Raw genomic sequence first — 19583 nt, 5'->3', positions numbered from 1 at the left:
CCACCTTCTTAACAAATTTTTAAGTGTACAGTACATTATTGCTGACTTTAAGTATCAAGTCACGTTTGATACACCTCTTATGAGACTTATATCTCAAGATCTACACTTCTGTGTGTATTTCCTATCTTCCCTCATACTTTATAATTTCCCTGAGACTAAGGACCGTTACTGTATCTCTGATAACAGTAACCTATTACTGTATCTCTGATATCATGTCATGTTGGCACTTTGAACAGAGATACTGAAGCAATGTTTTCTGAATGAGGAAATATATGAACAAATACGTATTGTATCAAATAGCCAACACACTTGTCTGAATCAACTTCTACTAAACATTTCAAATTTGATGCCACAGTTACTGCTTTTGGTTTTATCTGATTATCTTACTGTAAAAGTTCAGGGGAAAAAGGCCACTATTCTAAGTGGCAATATTATTCGTCTAAAACCACTCTAGGTCCCATATTTCCATTAAGATATTGCCCTATCTCACACCACTCTTTTACTATTGATTTCTCACAGAGTGATCTGTGCTTGGATGAGGTGGTGACATATACTATGATAGGGAAAGAGAGAGAGAGAGAGAGAGAGAGAGAAAGAGAAAGAGAGAGAGAGGAACAAAAATAAATAAATGACCAGATCATGCACTCATTTGGGATTTGTTAAATTTGAGATGCCTTTGAGACATCCAAGTGGAAATGCTGAGTGGGCAGTTACTTCGTCAACTTATTCTCTGTCTCTCTTGTCCTGGAATCCTACAACTAAATGTTGACGTATATCCCTATTTCTACCCCAATTTCCACATAATAGACATCAAATAAACATTTGCTGAGTCTGATAAATCTAACATTTTTCTCACTGTCCCCTCTTGTTAGATCTCATTGTTTTCTTCTTTTTGTTTGTTATTTTCTCCTTCTTTCCTTCCTTCTTTCCTTTTTTTCCTTCTTCTTCCTTCAACATATATTTATGTAAATGCCTATGATATGCTAGAGATGACATTGAGCCTCAAGAATATAGTTTTTAGCATAACCAGGTCGTCTCCCTCTGCTCTTGGAATTTACAATATACAATATAGGGTAGAGAGTGACATCGATTAAACAATCCCATAAAAATAATGAATACGAACAATGCAGAGAAGTGCTGTGGACAAAAAGCACGTGGCATGTCACAAGGAGGATGGCTGATGTAGCCTAGCCTGGGTCGGGGATTACAATAAAAACTTTTCTGATAACATGGGCTGAGAGCTAAAGTGTGACCTTGAAGTCAACAGCAAGAGCAAGGAGCAGCCTGGGCAGAGAGGACCCGTGGTTGCAGGGAGAAGCAGGTGGCATTCAAGGCTCCAAAAGGTACCTGTGGATGGAGAACAAAGGATGAACAGAGAAAGTGTTGCAAAATAAGGTTCGTTCAGTGTCCTTTATCTAATTTTTTTAGCTCTTTCTTTTCCCTTGTCTCTTTTTGTGTTCATTTGTGTGTGTTATTTTGTCTCTATTATGTTATTTTATGTTTGTTTTTAAATAGTTCAGATATAGGATAACCAATGTAACATCTGAACACTTAATGATCTTCCCAAGACTTAAATGTACACTCTAACTGATGACTTGGGAAACACTGGAATTTGGAAGAGTGCAAGGAGATTTATATTCTTAAAGGTAAAAATGACATTTAAAAATTTAAATAATTTATAGCTTTAAGAAGAACAATTTAGGAGTATCCAGAACATATTGAGTGAGAATATATCGTGAATTAGTGAGGGAGAATTAGAAACCTGTTTATGCTTCCGTCTTTCTTTCAATTTGCCATCCATCATTACGTCACTGGCTACAGCTGAGATTTTTTAATCATTATGGAGGTATTAATTGATTTGATTAATGGCATCTATTTTTCAATTTATACCTATAATGAATCATTGAATAAATACAAGAAGTGTAAGGAATACTTGGCCAAATGTAGCACATTAACAAAGATCATAAACATGATAAAAATTCTGCACAATCACCCCAATATATTATTCATCAGACCTGAAATCAGATCTTTTATGCCAACTTGTCTCTAAGTCATTCAGTACTAGGATTATAAAGAGTAAATATAGTGACTAATACATCTAAATTGACTTTACATTTATGGTAAATAAACATGAGATACATAGTCAGTATGGATTTGGGCCATAATTCCAATATTGAAATCCTAAAAGATTAAAAATCTCCAATGTCTAAAATCCTGAAAATCATAATCCTGAAAGATCAAAATTCCATAAATATAATTCTGGAAGAAATAACTTTTAAAAATTCTTTAGAAGACATTTATTTACATTTTTTTAAAAGGAGATTTATTTGAGAAACATACAAAAACATGATAGAACACTTCACAGGCCACTTTATACAATAAAGTAGGCAATAATAACATACATAGTTTTGCAAGCATGAATACTCAGCTGCACGGGTATAAATTATGAGCAGACGAATTGTATTCATAAAGAAATAGGTCCAAAGTGAAATGTATAAATGCCCATCACAATGGTTGGTAATTGTGTGCACCCAGCTCTACAACTGTGATCATCTGGAATACCCTGATGTGTCCAGCAACCTAAGTTTTGTTGAGACAAATCAAAAACCAGGATGAGTCACTACTGCATATGCAGTCACCCAAAGAGCGAAGATCTTGAGAAACTTTACCTTTCACACATACAAAAAGAACACCTCTTCATTTACTAAGGAAGTTTCAACATGTTTATGTACATGCACAATGCTTACACACAAAGTTATCATTGTGATAATGCACTTTCTTGTATCCAAATTTGCAGCAAAAAATTATGAAATGAATTGGAACTCTCTAAAAGTCTTCACTTAATTTATACTTCTAATATCAAAAGTAAAGTAAAGGAGAAATACACAGCATAGTGAACTGGCACTGTGTGTGAATGGGCAGAAGTCATACACAAACGAATAATTTGGCAAGAAATATTTCTTATTTTTCACCTGTTTTACTTCTATGATCTTTAAAACACTCATTGCTACCTAAAATGATTCCACATTCATATGTGATCCTTCTGAATTACATGTTAAAAATCACGTCTTGGCTGGGCACAGTGGCTCATGCCTGTAATCCTAGCACTCTAGGAGGCCAAGGCGGGCGGATCCCTCAAGGTCAGGAGTTCGAAACCAGCCTGAGCAAGAGCAAGACCCTGTCTCTATTAAAAATAGAAAGAAATTAATTGGACAACTAAAATATATAGAAAAAATTAGCGGGCCATGGTGGCACATGCCTGTAGTCCCAGCTACTTGGGAGGCTGAGGCAGGAGGATTACTTGAGCCCAGGAGTTTGAGGTTGCTGTGAGCTAGGCTGATGCTGAGCACGGCACTCACTCTAGCCTGGGCAACAGAATGAAACTCTGTCTCAAAAAAATAAAAATAAAAATAAAACACTCACTGCACCTGTAGTTGGCGAGTGGTTGTCATCTACAAATTTCATAAGTATATGCCGTCCATTTGAAAGTCTGTTTATTGCTTAGCCATTGCAATTAAGCTTTGTAGCAATAATAATCAGCTTTTAAACTTTATCTTTCTTTTTTTTAACATTTTGGTTACATTTTATATCTTTGCCTCTCCCTAGCAAGGGTTCGAGGTATGCCCTTCCCCTCCACAATGCTCACCCCATTCCTCAGATGTGGGTCTATCCCCCCCAACCCCTGAATCCCTGGTGAACACCACCACCATTTGAGCACCATAGTGTTAATTAGTCAGTACCAATTTGATGGCAAGTACATGGGGAGCCCATTCTTCCGATCTTGTGCCACCCTACTTTGGATAATGGGCTCAATCCAGGATAGTATGAGCAGTGTCATTTCTTAGAATTGAGTAATATTCCATTGTAAACATATACCAAATTTTAATAATCCATTCATGAATTGATGGGCACTTGTATTGTTTCCACGTCCTTTATGATAAAAACTCTTAACAAATAGGCATAGGTGGTTCATACCTTGAAGTTATCAAATTCATTCATGACAAACCCAAATTCAATATCATACTGAATGGGGAAAAATTGAAACCATTCCCACTTCCAACTGGAACTAGACAATAGTGCAATAGTGAATTGTGCTGCCATAAACATTTGGATGCAGATGTCTTTATAATAGAATGTCTTATGCTCTTTTGTCTTATGCATCTGCCTAATAATGCTATTGCTGGGTTGAATGGTATTTCTATTTTTAGCTGTTTCATGTATCTCCAAATTCTATTCCACAAGGGTTGCACTAATTTGCAGTCCCACCAGCAGTGTAAGAGTATTCCTGTCTCTCCACATCCTCGCCAGCATTTGTTGTTTTGGGATTTCTTGATACAGGCCATTTTCACTGGGGTTAGGCGATATCTCATTGTGGGTTTGATTTGCATTTCTCTAATGATTAGAGATGTTGAGCATTTTTTTTACATGTTTGCAGGCCATAATTCTGTCTTCTTTGGAAAAGTTTCTGTTCATTTCTGTTGCCCATTTCTTGATGGGGTTTTTGATTTTTTCTTGTTAATTCTTTTGAGTTCTAGATAGATTCTTGTTATCAGACCTTTATCAGAAGCGTAGAGAGCAAATATTTTCTCCCATTCTGTAGGTTGTCTATTTGCTCTAGTGATATCTTCCTTGGCTGTGAAGAAGCTTTTTAATTTGATCAGATCCCATTTGTTTATTTCTGTTGCTGAGGTGATGCATTGGGGTCTTTTTCAAGAATTCTTTGCCTCCTAGCTCTCTGGGAGGCCGAGGCAGGAGGATCACTCAAGGTCAAGAGTTTGAAACCAGCCTGAGCAAGAGCAAGACCCTGTCTCTACTAAAAAAAAATAGAAAGAAATTAATTGGTCAACTAAAAATGTATAGAAAAATAGCCGGGCATGGTGGTGCATGCCAGTAGTCCTAGCTACTAAGGAGGCTGAGGCAGCAGGATCACTTGAGCCCAGGAGTCTGAGGTTTCTGTGAGCTAGGCTGATGCCATGACACTCTAGCCTGGGCAAAAAAAAAAAAAAAAAAGACAAGAAAAAGAAATTCTTTGCCTAGGCCAATGTCTGAAAGAGTTTTCCCAACATCTTCTTCTAGGATTCTTAAGGTTTCATGCCTTAGGTTTAAGTGTGTTATCCATCGTGGATTTTTGTGAGAGGTGAGAGGTAGGGATCCTGAATCATTCTTCTGCATGTAGCTATCTATCTAGTTTTCCCAGCACCATTTATTGAAGAGAGATTCTTCCCCCCAATGTATATTTTTGTCTGCTTTATCACAGATTAAGTTACCATATGCAGATGGTTTCATCTCTGGAATCTCAGTCCTATTCCAAAGATCGATGCTTCTGTTCTGGTGCCAGTCCCAGGCTGATTTAACTATTATTGCTTTATAATACAGCTTGAAGTCAGGAAGACTGATGCCTCCCAGTTTGTTCTTTTTACTTAAGATTGCTTTGGCTATACAAGGTTTTTTCTGGTTCCATACAAAGTGAAGAATTATTTTTTCTAGATCTGTAAAGAATGATAGTGGCAATTTGATGGGGATTGCATTAATTCTGTAGATAACTTTAGGTAATATTGACATTTTAACGATATTGATTCTACCAATCTATGAACAAGGTAGATTTTTCCATCTGTTTATATCTTCTACAATTTCATTTTTTAGCGTTTCGTAGTTCTCCTTGTATAAGTCTTTCATATCTTTTGTTAAATATATTCCTAGATATTTAATTTTCTTTGGGGCTATAGTAAAAAATATTGCATTTTTGATTTGAGTTTCTGCTTGATGGTTCTTGGCATATATGAATGCCTCTGATTTGTGTATATTGATTTTGTAACCTGAGACTTTTACCAAATTCATTTATCAAATCTAGTAGTCTCTTGGCGAATCCATGGGGTTTTCTAGGTATAATATCATATCATCAGCAAAGAGCAAGAGTTTGATGTCATCTGCCCCCACTTGGATGCCCTTAATACCCCTCTCTTGCCTGATTGCTATAGCTAGGACTTCGAGTACCATGTTGAATAGAAGAGAAGATAGTGAGCATTTTTGTCTAGTTCCAGTAGGAAGTGGGAATGGTTTCAATTTTTCCCCATTCGGTATGATATTGGCTGTGGGTTTGTTATGAATGGATTTGATAATTTTAAGGTATGAGCCACCTATGCCTATTTTGTTAAGAGCTTTTATCATAAAAGAGTTTTGCACTTTGTCAAATGCTTTTTCTGAATCTATTGAGAGAATCAAATGGTCTTTGTTCTTGTTTTTATTTATGAGGCAAATTGCATTTATAGACTTGCGTATGTTGAACCAGCCTTAAATCCCTGGAATAAAGCCCACCTGGTCATGGTGAATTATTTTTTGGGTGTCGGGCAGGTGGAAGGGGGTAGAGGGGGATGGGCATATACATACACAATGAGTGCAATGCAAACCATCTGGGGGATGGACACACTTGAAGCTCTGACTCAAGGGGGGAGGGGAGGCAAGGGCAATATACGTAACCTTAACGTTTGTTCCCCCATAATATGCTGAAATTTAAAAAAAATAATTTCAAACCATACAAAAAAACCCATGTCATCAGCATCGAGAAGGGCACATACTCTATTATTTATTATGCCTTGAAGCATTCTCCCCATTTATTGAATAGCTGTATCAAGTTATATATGAGTGAGGTATGAGGCCAAATTAGAACACTACCTTGTTTTATACATTTAGAATTGGAATTTTGTCATACTCATGAGAAATTCAAAATGTACACCAGGATTATTGAAGTTAATTCATAGGTTCATTCAAAAGATATTCATTGAGCATTCCATTGTTCTATGAAATGGAGATACAAAGACAAATAAGACATGGTCTCTGTCCTGGAGGAACTGAAGATGTAGTGGAGAAGACTGCAAATGAATATTGCACCATTAATATAATGTGACTGTCAACACTCTTGTATTCTTGGTGTCTAGGATTCCTGGATTTTACTAACTTCAGCTTGAATGAAAATGGAATTCAGTGGTGGTATTATGACATATGGTTTTATGGGAACACTAACAAGTAATCTGATTGGAAAATAAATCATTATAAAAAGTAAAAATAAACCCTTTATCTTTCACAATTAAGTAGCCTCATACACTTGACTTATCAGAGCTTTTTTGTGAGGGCACAATTTTACAGATCTCCTACATTGTGTTAAAAGGAATACAGTAAGATAGAATAATATTCATCTTCCCCAATATCAAATCTGTATTAATCAAGGTTTTCCAGAGATATAGAACCATATGATAAGTATATAGATATATGAGAAGGGACTTATTAGGAGAATTGGTTCACACAATTATGGTGGCTGAGAAGTCCCACAACAGGCCATCTGCAAGCTGGAGCCCCTGAGATGCCAGTAGCTTGGACCAATCCAAGTCCAAAAGCCTCAGAACCAGGGAAGCCAATGGTATAACTCTCGGTTCAAGGCTGAAAGCCTCAAGACCCAGGAGACCATTAATATAAGTCCTGGAGTCCAAAGGCTGGCAAGTTCAAGTCCAAGACTGGAGTTCTGATGTTCTACACAGTGGAAGGAAAGTCTGTCCCAGCTCTTAGAGACAGAACAATTCACCTTCTGTATATGTTCTCTCCAGTAACCCAGAAGATTGGATGATGTCCACCAACAGTGAGGGCAGATGTTGCCACCTGGTCCACTCAGACTCACACACTGATCTCCTCTGGAAACATCTTCTCAGATTCACCCAAAATAACACTGTGCCAGGTTTCTAGGTATTCCTTAATCCAGACAAATGGACACCTAAAAGTAAGTCCACAAGTCCACCTCTTGTCTACTTGGCACCCCTATGCATCTCCTTAAATCACACGTAATTTCCAGATAGCCAATAACAAGGTAAGAGTTCTGCCTAACATGACACGACTCATCAATGCAACCATCCCATGTACAACTGAAAACACATTAACCACTTCGGTATGGCATTCTCCGGCCATGAAACCTTGCCCACAGCCAGCACTCATAGCCCCCATGATAGTTTGTGCTGTGCATTGACGACGAATCCGTTTTGCTCTTGTGTGATGAGGAAAGCTTTAAAGCGCTGAAAGCTTGTTTTACTTTACAGGCAGCTTTACTTGTAATGTAAATCAGAATAGGTAACATATACATATATGTTTTCATTATGTTATTTTTAAATGTTCACAATTTTATTTTGATAAATGAAAAATTAGAAAAGTCATATCACGGCTGTCAGCTAAAGTCACTGTGCGCGTTCATCTGTGGCTATCAATTATAATTGACGTCTGTAGAGAAGTGGTTAATGCCCTCCCCAGAATTTGGGTTTCAGAATTTCAACCTTTGGCATTTTATTAATAATATTTCAGAATTATGATTTACATAATTTTAGACATTAAGGATTTTAGACTTTAGTGATTTTCTTCTTTGGAGATTTTAACATTTGGGATTATGTCATTTAGGAAAGTGTCTTTTGGGATTATGATTGGCACCAAGAAAATATAAACTGTGGATAGATGCTTGCAAATCCCACATTCATATATTAACCATTTAAAAACTTTTGTAAATATTTTAAATCTATAAAAATGATAAATTTTTAAATTTCTTATAGATTTTTATAATTTATAACTTTAAAACATAAAAATAAATTTATTAATTTTTTAAATGTACAAAAATTTCAAATATGGCAGAAGAACAGCATTTGTCTTTCTTGATGCTTGGATATGTCAATTATATTTCAGTCTACTTTTTAATGTGTTAAGTCACTGAATTTCGTATTACATTTGTTAAAAAATCATTCTTTTTCTTCCATATTTAAATTAAATTAAATAGTAGGGGCCACTTGATAAGTGGGAAATTTTTAAATTTACCATATTTTGTGAACATTATTAAATATTATGTTAAATAAACTTTATAAATATAATTTTAATAATACATTGATTTTATTTTTACCGAAAATAATTTATTTATAAATCACTTCACAAAAATGGTGAAATAATTATAAAGATTCACAAAGGAGGACTGTGAGATTATATATCACTGTGAAAGTAATTCACTAATCAATAAAGTGGAGAAACTAATCTACTATAACTCTTTCTCAAAGAGTCCCAGTACACATGGTAGATATAACATTGAAGGAAAAGCCTGCTATGTACCCAACACTAACTTCTTATTTTCTTACCACAATTTGCTTTTATCTTCTACAATAATATATATATAATAATATATAGTGAAAGTATGAATACACATGTACATACACCCACACTCAATCAGTGAAAATGAAATTTACAGTTCTCCCCATTAAAACGTATCTACATCCAAGTAAATAAAAATAACCTCCTAGGTTTTTTTAAGTAAGAAGCATCCAGGAAATCTTTAATAACTTAAAACAATAACCGTAGAAATGATTTATGGTGCAAGTATTTAAGTTTACAAGGTCAAGGTCAGTTTTAATTGGCAGTTAGATTTTTATGTATGTCAGAATGTGTATAATTTCAATAAAGTCCTAAATCACTTTAGATGAAAATACGTAAAGAAAATTATTTTCCTACTGGAGAATAACAGGGGCTTAACTTGGCTCCCTGAGGTCTGTACAAATCACTTAATCTCTTTTCCTCAGTTTCTGGCTGGGAATTACATCCCTACCATATAGAGATGGGATGACCAAATACCCTAACATCTATAACAAGCTTTGAAGTTCAGTAATACGGATGTACGGGTTTGGTAGCAGCTCGGTTGTTCTCATTGTATTTCATTACTTTCCTGACCCAGGGTTTCCAGTGATGAAAGCCCACAACAAAGCATTCGTGGTGGGTGGGTGTGTTTCAAACTGCCACATTAGCGACTGGCTGTGTGTACACACAAAACATCCACTTATTCATTGATAAATTAGTGTGAAGTATTATTATTGGATATTTTTCAATTTTTCCATTTTTTTAACTGTTCTTCAGAATCACCAGAATTAATTCCATTAATACAGGTCAGAACTGCTCTTAAAGCACACACCCTACGTTGGATTACAACATTTATTTCACAGATAAAATTTTGACCTCAAAAATGGGGTTTTATAGCCTAGCAAATGAATAAGTCATCAAGAAGGGCTGATGTTTAAAATATGTATACATGATAAAGCCAAAGATTGCCAAATCAATGTGACTTCCTTAAATCCTAGTAAAAATGAGAGCAAGAAGACTGTTTTATTGACATCTATTAGAAGTACCTTAGTAAAATAAGACATTTTTCTCTTCTCCGTTCTTTGTCAATTTCTATTTCAGAGTGATGTGAAGGCTATGTTTCCTACTGGAGGCAAGAAATATCTCCATCACTACTGAGGTTTTGGAGAATTTTGAATCCACAGAGAGTCCTTATTTCTGAAAAATAAGATATACATTTTATAAAATGCATTTATCACACAAATAAGGATCCTTTTAAAATATTAATCTATTTTAAATGAGGATAATTTTCCTTACTACATTACATTTATTTTGAACATTTTAAACTAACAATAATTAAAAAATGTTTTTAATTAGAACATGATACCCATTAATGAGAAGTAACAATAAAATAATATGAATGATACTGAATGCATTCTACATATCTACATGAATCCAATCTCATTAGTGTAATCTTGTTAAGAAATTATACGTGGCTTGAAGCTCTGACCTGGGTGGGGCAAAGGCAATACATGTAAACTAAACATTTGTGCCCCCATAATATGCTGAAATAAAAAAAATTAAAAACTATACATGTATTCAGATGGTATATTTTGAAATAATTTTATAGCTTTTGGTTTGTGCATGTTAGGTGTTCATTATTTGCTAAATGCTAAAATACAAAGTAATCGATTAAAGAACAAATGAATCAATAGATTGCCTTCAGAGACTATGTAAGATTTTTAATATCAAAACTTCTTCAAGAGCAGTATTAGGAAAGACAAGACTGTTGGAAGCACACTCTGGTGAATAATAAAGCTAATCAGGATTTGGTGAATGGTGGGCAGAGACAGGATGATTATTGAGCACCTACTGTGTGCCTGCCACATAGTAAAAATGCTGATTTCCAACCCTCTTATTTTGGCTAAAACCCCCAGTTTTGTTTTTCCCCCTTTTTTTCTGCTGCCTAAAACAAAGCTAAGTTAACCCCATTCCTAGATCCCAGGGTAGATCCTTACTAATCTAAGGCAATCAGTCAGTGCACATGGAATTACCCTAGAAACTATTACTGGGTGAGCAGTTGACATATCATTGTAGCCCAATTAGACTAACAGTGATTTCTATTTCCTAATCAGGACAGTTTTTCTCTTTCTTCTTCTGAACATGAAGAAAAAGAAGGCCTATTTGCAGCAAGCCAGCCTTTGACAAACTTGTTTCCCTCAAAGTAAAAAGCATCCTAACTGAAAGAATAATAACAAAATCACATTAAGCATTTATTAAGCAATTCCTTTTTGCCAGATACTATAGCAAAAATTTAATTTCCTAATTCTCAACATAGCTCTGCTCTAATTTCCATTTAATTGATAAAGTGAATTTAAAGAAATTAAGTATTGTACCCCATAAATATGTATAATTATTGTGTTAATTTTAAAATTTATTAATACAATATATTTTTTAAATGAAGTATCTTATTCGCAATCTCTTGTTATCCGTGGGTTAACTGGGATTAGAATCTAGGATCCTCTAGCTATGAAACTCATGCTAAGTACTTTATGCATCATTTCATTTGCTCTTCACTACAACCCTATAATGTACTACAACCATCAGCACCTTCGAAATGGAGTGTCTATGTCAATTAGTAATTAATTTGGCCAGAAATTAGTTAGAAAACCAACTAGAGTGGCTTAAATATGCAAATGTTTATTCTTGCATATAAAAGAAATTTTGTACTACACAATTCTCTGCAAGTGAGGTGGCTTCACAAGTTATTATGGACCAAGATTCTTCTATCTTAGTATTTCATCATCCTTATCCAAGGGCTACTATACTCAAGGTCTCCTCGTGGTTAATAATGGCTGCTGAAGTTCCAGCCATCAAGATCACACTCTAATCAGGAAGGACAGAAGATTCCTCTTTTAGATAAATTCACTTTCTTATTTACTTTTTTATTCACATTGCCTCTTCACCTAGCTACACGGGAAGCTGGAAAATGTGTTGTTTTGTCTGGATGTCTTGCTATCTCAGAAAAAATGATGATTCTGTAAGAATGAAAAATAAAAATGGATATTGGTAAGATAGAAATCATTACCTCTGCATAAGAAGCTAGGAGAAGTTATAAGACTTACATAAAGTTATACAATCAGTAAGGGAAGTGAGTCAAGATGTGAACCACAACTATAGAATTCCAAAACTCACATCCTAATTGTTGTACTATATTTCCTCCCCAAGCAGATGCATGAGCTACAGAATATAAACAAATGGCACAGAAATAAAATCAAATTAAATATAATGTTAGATATTAATCTGTATGTTAAAAATCAGATTCATTGGAGTTATACTTTTAGTATGTATTGAATTTACTGACATCATGAAACAAAATGTATAGCAAAGTTAATCTAATACAATTTAATGACAGCATTATCATTGATATATTGGCTTCTGTAGGTAAATAGACACGCCCTGTAAGCACTACATTTACAAGCTTATCATAATTTTTTAAATTCTCAATTTAGCACTCTATAGAATTATTGTATTCACCCTATATGCCCGAGTAACAGAGGAGGATGAATTAGATTCCTTAGTCGAATATATAAAATGTGCTTCTCTTGTAGGAAAAGGTTGGGAATCAGGTGAATCTAGGTGATGACTGGGTTAAAAGAGCAGAGCACTTAGATTCTAGCTCCAGCTTCATCACTGACTCACTCCGTGATCCCAGTCAAGACATTTCACCTTTTGGGCTTCCGTTTTTGCATGTTTTAAGAGGACTGCTAAGTTTCTTCATTATAAAATTCCAAAATCTTCATGTTCAATGAAAATAATATCTACTTCTTAGCTTGTGGATAGGAAGAAGCAGGCAAAGATCACCCACAGAGAAAAAACAGAGATTAAAAAATAAAATCCTAGGGTTTACCCTGCCCTAATTCTGTTTTAATAGAACCTGTGGAGAAAGCCCATTTGGGTCCTCTGTGTGTTTTGGTATAAATCCTTAACCCAGATTTCTCTGTGTGCAGAATAAAAAAAAAAAAAAGATCCCTTTGCAAAAATAATTTTTCAGAGTTTTGAATTCGATAGCTATTGATTTTAAGTAGAATGTATACAACAAGCTTTATTTATTTTCTCATCTCTGCTTAGAATTGAAGGAACCAATTCTACCTTAAAATCAAATAAAGGGCAGTCATGAAAATGAGGTAGTTCTACATTACAGTCATATGGAAAGAGGTCCAAAACATATTGCTAAGTAAAATAAAATTAGGGGAGAACAGTGTTTATGGTCTAAACTCATTGCTGTAAAAGAATTTTAAAAGATTTCTATATGTTTGCCATATAATTTGGGGGAAAGCTCAAAACAATTATCTTTTCAAAAATTGTGTCTACCCCTTCTAGAGTCAGACATAGTCAACGTATTCCAATGTCTCTTCTGCTCTTTTCTGTATTTTTCATTCTTTATATTTTATAATGTAAATATTTGAATATTTTCTTCTCCTCTATCTTCCAGTTCACCTATTCTCCATTCAGCTTTGTGTAATCTTTTGTTAAATGTATATATTTCATTCTTGGGATTTTATTTATTGTGGTTTTTTTACTTCTAAAATTTCTACTTTTTTCTTTTTTGTCATTCCCAAGTCTATGGGAACTATCATTTAATTTCTTGAACATAAACATAGATGTTTTAAATTTAGTGTCTGGTATCTACATTATCTAGATACCCTCTAAATCTGTTTCTATTATCTGTTCTTTTCTCTTGGTTTCTAATCACATGATCATATCTGCTTTTATGCCTTTCTTTTTTGAATGCTAAAGATTATATATGAAAAATTATAGTGATAATATGAGGCTCTGGAAAATGTAATCTTCCTCCTGCTATAATTATTTGCCTTAAGCAGGTATGCTAGCTAGAATCTAGTAATTGCAGATCACTTTAACTCTGTGAAGAATTAGAATAATTCAAAGCTGTGTCTTCTTACTGTGAGGGCTGATCTATTTCTAATTTATTGTTACTCCTAGAACGTAGTCATTTTGGATCCCAGTCCAAAGCTTGAGGGAGTTACCAAGTTTTATTTTCCTTGGTGGACCTGAACTCCAATTTTTGTCACTCTAGTCCTTGTGTCTATTGAAGTATACTTTCAGAATTGATGGCACCTTTAGGGATTAAAGTGGCCCCAAATGCCGAGTTGAATGCTCTGAAATCCCTCTTCTCTAGGGTCCTGAACAATCCTTTACCATCTTGCTAGCCCTTCAATGCCTTCAAAGAGAATTTTCAAAATTGGTCCAGCTTCTGTGTTCGTTTGGAGAGGGAGGATTTGTCTAAACTACCCAATTTGTTAATGCCAGAAGCAGAAATCTTAAACATGTATATATATATATATATATATATATATATATATATATATATATTAATACATATGAATCTCTGGGAGGATATACAAGAAAGTATAGTATAAGTGCACTTACCTTTTAGGAGAAAAGGAGGAATTCCAGTAAGGAAACTTTTCCCTTTGAGCTTACATCCCTTCATATACAGTTGGAATTTCTTTTTCTTATAAGAATGCATTGATTCTATTTTTAAAATCTAGTTCATAAAATGATTAAATAAAAGTTTAAAAAGAAAAATAGTAATCAATGATAACTTTGTAACAACTATTTAATATTTACTAAGTAAGAGTGTTATCTAAAAGCCTCTCTAAAGTATGGGTTAAAAATTGCCTGTTAATTTGATGCACAATCGAGACTACATAGCTAAAAAGTGCAGCTTCTGCAAAGGAAAAGAACACATGAAAAAAATAAGTTGAAGAGGGCAAAAAAGAATCATCAATATTAGCCATTGTATTTGAGATGTTAAAGTTCATTACCATTTATGTGTCCTATTATTCACAGTTAGCAAATATAATTAGCAATTGTTAGATAATATATGCAATGTGCTTTCTATTCACTAAATTAGCATTTATAAAGACTAGAATAACTGTCTTCCAGGCAGAGACTTTCCAAGAGTGGCACATGACTTGGAAAAAAAGGCAAAGTACTTCCTACAGATATTGTACTGTTTATGCCTCAAATATTTATTCAGCACTATTTGGCAATCCTGACAGACCTAAGCATTCAGTTATTTGGCAAAACCAACAAAAACCATGGCTTTAATGTGAGTGATTGTGAGGACCATTGTTCTGCAATTTCCCTAAATTATGAGATCAGGCCCTTGTGCAATAAATATCTCAGAAGAAAATATAAACAAAAGAAAAAAACCCAGGAACATAAATATTAAACTCAAGCTAATGGCACTTTCATTGTGAACTATAGTTCATATTCTAATTCAATGAAAGTATAACCTGTGAATACTTATTGTCTATTAACAAGCTTGGACTTGAAATCGGTTTCAAAATGGAAAAACAGGAGCATATACAAAATGTCTAGTTTCCACAGTTGTACATAAAACATATCTACAAAAATATATTAACTATTCATACTTTGCTTCCATGGACTGAATTACTTAATTTATCCTTTCCAGCTCTAGGATGGAACAACTTGTTCTTTAAGGGAAAAAAAAACACCTAAAGCTGAAGATGAAAAAAATCTTTCAAATTTCTATTCATATCCAGTTTATTTCGTTTATACTCTCCCATCTCAACACGCTGTAAGCCATAATTACCAAGTAAACCACCTCACATCCACTTCATATAAAATAGAAAGGAAATGGAAAAAGAGAAATACACACATGTATGTGTATATGTATGTATGGATACCAAACCAAAGAGAAAATATGATAATACATTTTCATTTCTGCAAATAGTCATGAGAACATAGCTGATACTTTATGATTTTATAAATCCCCTCCACATTTCTCTACTCCAAACTTTGATTTCTTCAGTTCCAATTGTGTTCTCTTCCAAGCCCCTCACCATTTGACCAAATCATTAATCACTACCCAAGAATCAGTAGAGTTTCCAAATAAACAAAAAAAATCTCTTTCCAGACAAATGCATAAGCAGATGCAACATTCTGTGCTCATTACTTAAAGGATTTTGTTTCTGCAATATCCTTCAGCCCCAGGAAGGAGACCATAATGCTACCGTGGACTATCTTCAGCATGTCGTGCATGACTAGCCAACTGGCCTTAGGGAAAATCCCTTGGGGAGCGGGTATAGATTGAAAGATGGCAATGAAGAAGGAGTAGGTGCCTTGGCATTGTGAGCTACCTGTTCATAGAATGAATTTGTGCTTTCAAGACCTGTTCTAGCCACATGAGGATGAAATGCTGCCATCAGACCCAGGTAACAGTCAGGACTCAAAGTCTTTTTCACCTAAATCAAAGATCTTTGAATTGATGGAATCATGCACTTTCCCATATCTTTCAATCATACTGTCCATACAAATAACTAAAAATTATATCTGGTTGAACTTTTCAATAGTTCACATAGCTTTTGTTTATTACATAGTCATAATTTAGTATTCCACTAAAAATCACAGTTCTTTACCCAATAAGGTACTCTATAACTTGGTACTAGTCTTAATTGCCTTTGTTCAGCTGTAATGTCAACCATCAAATACATTAGTAGCTTTTAGATACGGTTCTCAGAAGCAGACTGTTTTTATTTTCTCATTGTTTATCTACATAGTGTATTTCATACAGGTCAAATACTATACCATTTAAATTTATTTATTTATTTATTTTCCAGCCATTGCATTCTCTTCTTTACCATTTTTGTGTTCTGATAAGATACTTCTCAATATCCTCCAGGAGTTGGTTTGGCATCAAATATCCTCATCGATATTGTTCTATTTTAGCAATTCGGCTGCTTAAATAACACTTCCAAATTATGTGAAGCAGCATTTTATCTTTTGAAAAATAATTTGCATGTGTTATCTCAGTTCACACTCACAATAAATCTGGGAGATGAGATAGGCAGAGAAGGTACCCTTTATGTATTTTACTTATTTTCTTTACTTAAAAATTTTTTAGATATTAATAGACTTTTTAAGATAGAAAAATCAAGCAGATAGTATAGCGTTCCCACTTTGCCCTATATGGTATCCCCTATTATTAACATTTTGCATTAGTGTGGTATGTTTTTTAAAAAGTGAACCAATATTGACACATTATTCTTACTTAAAGTCCATAGTTGACATTAAGTTTCATTCTTTGTGCTATTTAAGTTTTATGGGTTTTGACAAATGCATAATGACATGTATCCGCCATTACATCATCACAGAGAATAGTCTTGCCAACCTAAAATCCCCCTTGCTCCACCTATTCATTCCTCTTTACCTACCTGCTAACTATAGCAGTCACTGATCTTTTTACTGGCTCCATACTTTTTCCTTGTCTAGAATGTTATATAGTTGGAATCACACAGTATGAAGCCTTTCCAGATTGGCTTCTTTCACTTGTAATATGCATGCCTTTTCATGGCTTGGTAGCTCATTTACTTTTATTGCTAAATAATATTCTACTATATGAATGTACCAGAGGTTATTTATACATTCATCTACTGAAAGACATCCTGGTTGCTTCCAGTTTGGGCAATCATGAATAAAACTGTTATAAACATCTATGTGCAGGTTTTTATGTGGACATGTCTTCAACACATTTGGATACATACCTAAGAGTGTGATCGTTGGATTGTGCAGTAAAACAAAGTTAAGCTTTGTAAGAAACTGCCAAATTGTCTTCCAAATGATTGAACCAGCAATGAATGAGAGTTCCTGTTGCTTAACATCCTCATCAGCATTTGGTGTTGTCAGTGTTTTGAATTTTAGCCATTGTAGTAGTTTAGTGTTCTGGTATCTCATTATTGTTTTAATTTGCATTTCCTGATGACATACGATGTTGAGCATCTTTTTATATGCTTATTTGTCATCTGTATATCTTCTTTGGTGAGGAGTCTGTTCAAATCTTATGCCCATTTCTTCATCAGGTTGTTTTCTTATTGTTGAGTTTTAATAGTTCTTTGTATATTTTGAATACAAGTCCTTTATCGGATGGATATGTGGCTTGCAAATATTTTCTTTCAATCTGTGATTTCTCTTTTCATTCTCTTAATGTGCCTGATTTTTTAAGAGACCATTATTTACCAAGTTCAACGTTAGACACTAGTGCTACAATAACAGAGAAGACACAACACCTGCTCTCAATGTATCCCTAATCAAGTTGGGGAACAGACATTAATAACTATTAGAATAACTATTAGAAACAGACATTAATAACTATTAGAAACTATTGCAATAACCTAGTGCTCTAAATGTGTATACAAAGTATTTTTGGAGTGGAAAACAAGTGGCCAGTGGGGCATTGATAATGCTTCCCAGAGAAAGTATTACAAAATATAAAATAAAGTTTAAAGAGCAAGTCAGCATCTCTTAAACAGAGAAAGGAAAAGAGCATTTCTGCAAGGAAAAGAGTATGTGTTAAGAAGTCAAAACATGAAAAGGAATGAGGTGTTGTACAGACTTAGAAATTTATGACAAGTCCTACCATGAAAGGTCTTGAAAACATTAAGAGGGATCTCAGACTTATTTTGTAGGTGACTCGGAGTCACTAAAACATGTTAGAAAGGAAGAGGAACATGGTTAGATTTGTGATAGTATGGAAGACAGTATGGTCAAAACCAAAGTAACAGAGGGGCCATTTAAGCATTGGGCATAGTGGAGGGAGTACATTTTTAAGATGATTAACAGATAAAATTGACAATATTTGCAAGCCAATTGTATGTGAAGATAAAGGAGAATGAACATTTGAAGACGTTATTAAGGTTTAAATCATTGCTGGATGATGCTACACCTAATAAAGAGAAGAAATGCTCTTGAATTAACTTGAGATTATAAGCTCAATTTTCCAGACACTGAATTTGATATGCCTTTGACATCTGGTGAGAAATGCAGTGAGAAATGTGTCCAGAATTGTATCAGTCAGAGTCCCAACACAAACTATATGGTGTACTCAAAAAAGGTGTTTGGATAGACTTTAAGAAACTAATTGCAAAATTGTGAGCAGCATTAGAGGAAACCAACAAGAGACGATGATCAATCCCAAGTCTAGCAATCAGAAGTAAGCCTCTACCATTCCCAGGCTTGAAGGGACAAAGTACAAGAGCAATTGTCAACCCAGTGGGAACTTCAGCTATAGCTATGGGCAGGAGCTATGGTCATCACTACACAAGTACAACCACTAGCAACTCACTGGCCCAAAGGAAGGAAGCCAAAGAATGAATATGCTTACCTTTCATTCTCTTTCCTTTGCCATTGATTTTCATTGACCAAACACAGATAGAACCAGAGGGCAAGGGAACCTGTTGATGAGTTCATAAATGTAGGCCTCCTAGGGCCCATGGTAGAGAAGGGGGAAGATAGATCTGGAGATTCAGAAATCCAGAGAATTTCCTCCAAAGAAGATACTCTAGAATATCCTAGAATACCTTGGGTCAGTGGAAGATCTGATCTAGAGAGTTAGCTTGGAATTTATCATCACA

The 19583-nt window shown here is 34.6% G+C and overlaps 1 long non-coding RNA gene across 1 annotated transcript in view; it reads right to left on the bottom strand.

Annotated features, from left to right (window-relative positions):
- Positions 1-585: 585 nt before the first annotated feature.
- The window catches only part of LOC105874698 (uncharacterized), an 85268-nt gene continuing 66270 nt past the window's right edge, over positions 586-19583 (bottom strand). The window contains exons 4-5 of the long non-coding RNA XR_012920202.1: positions 10191-10341; positions 586-1347 (exon numbers count right to left, since the gene is read on the bottom strand). This is a non-coding gene — a long non-coding RNA (uncharacterized LOC105874698). The remainder of the gene's footprint in view (positions 1348-10190; positions 10342-19583) is intronic.

This window comes from Microcebus murinus, chromosome 7 (assembly GCF_040939455.1).
Source record: "Microcebus murinus isolate Inina chromosome 7, M.murinus_Inina_mat1.0, whole genome shotgun sequence".
Taxonomy (NCBI): Eukaryota; Metazoa; Chordata; class Mammalia; order Primates; family Cheirogaleidae; genus Microcebus; species Microcebus murinus.
This window is presented reverse-complemented; position numbering and strand designations above follow the sequence as displayed.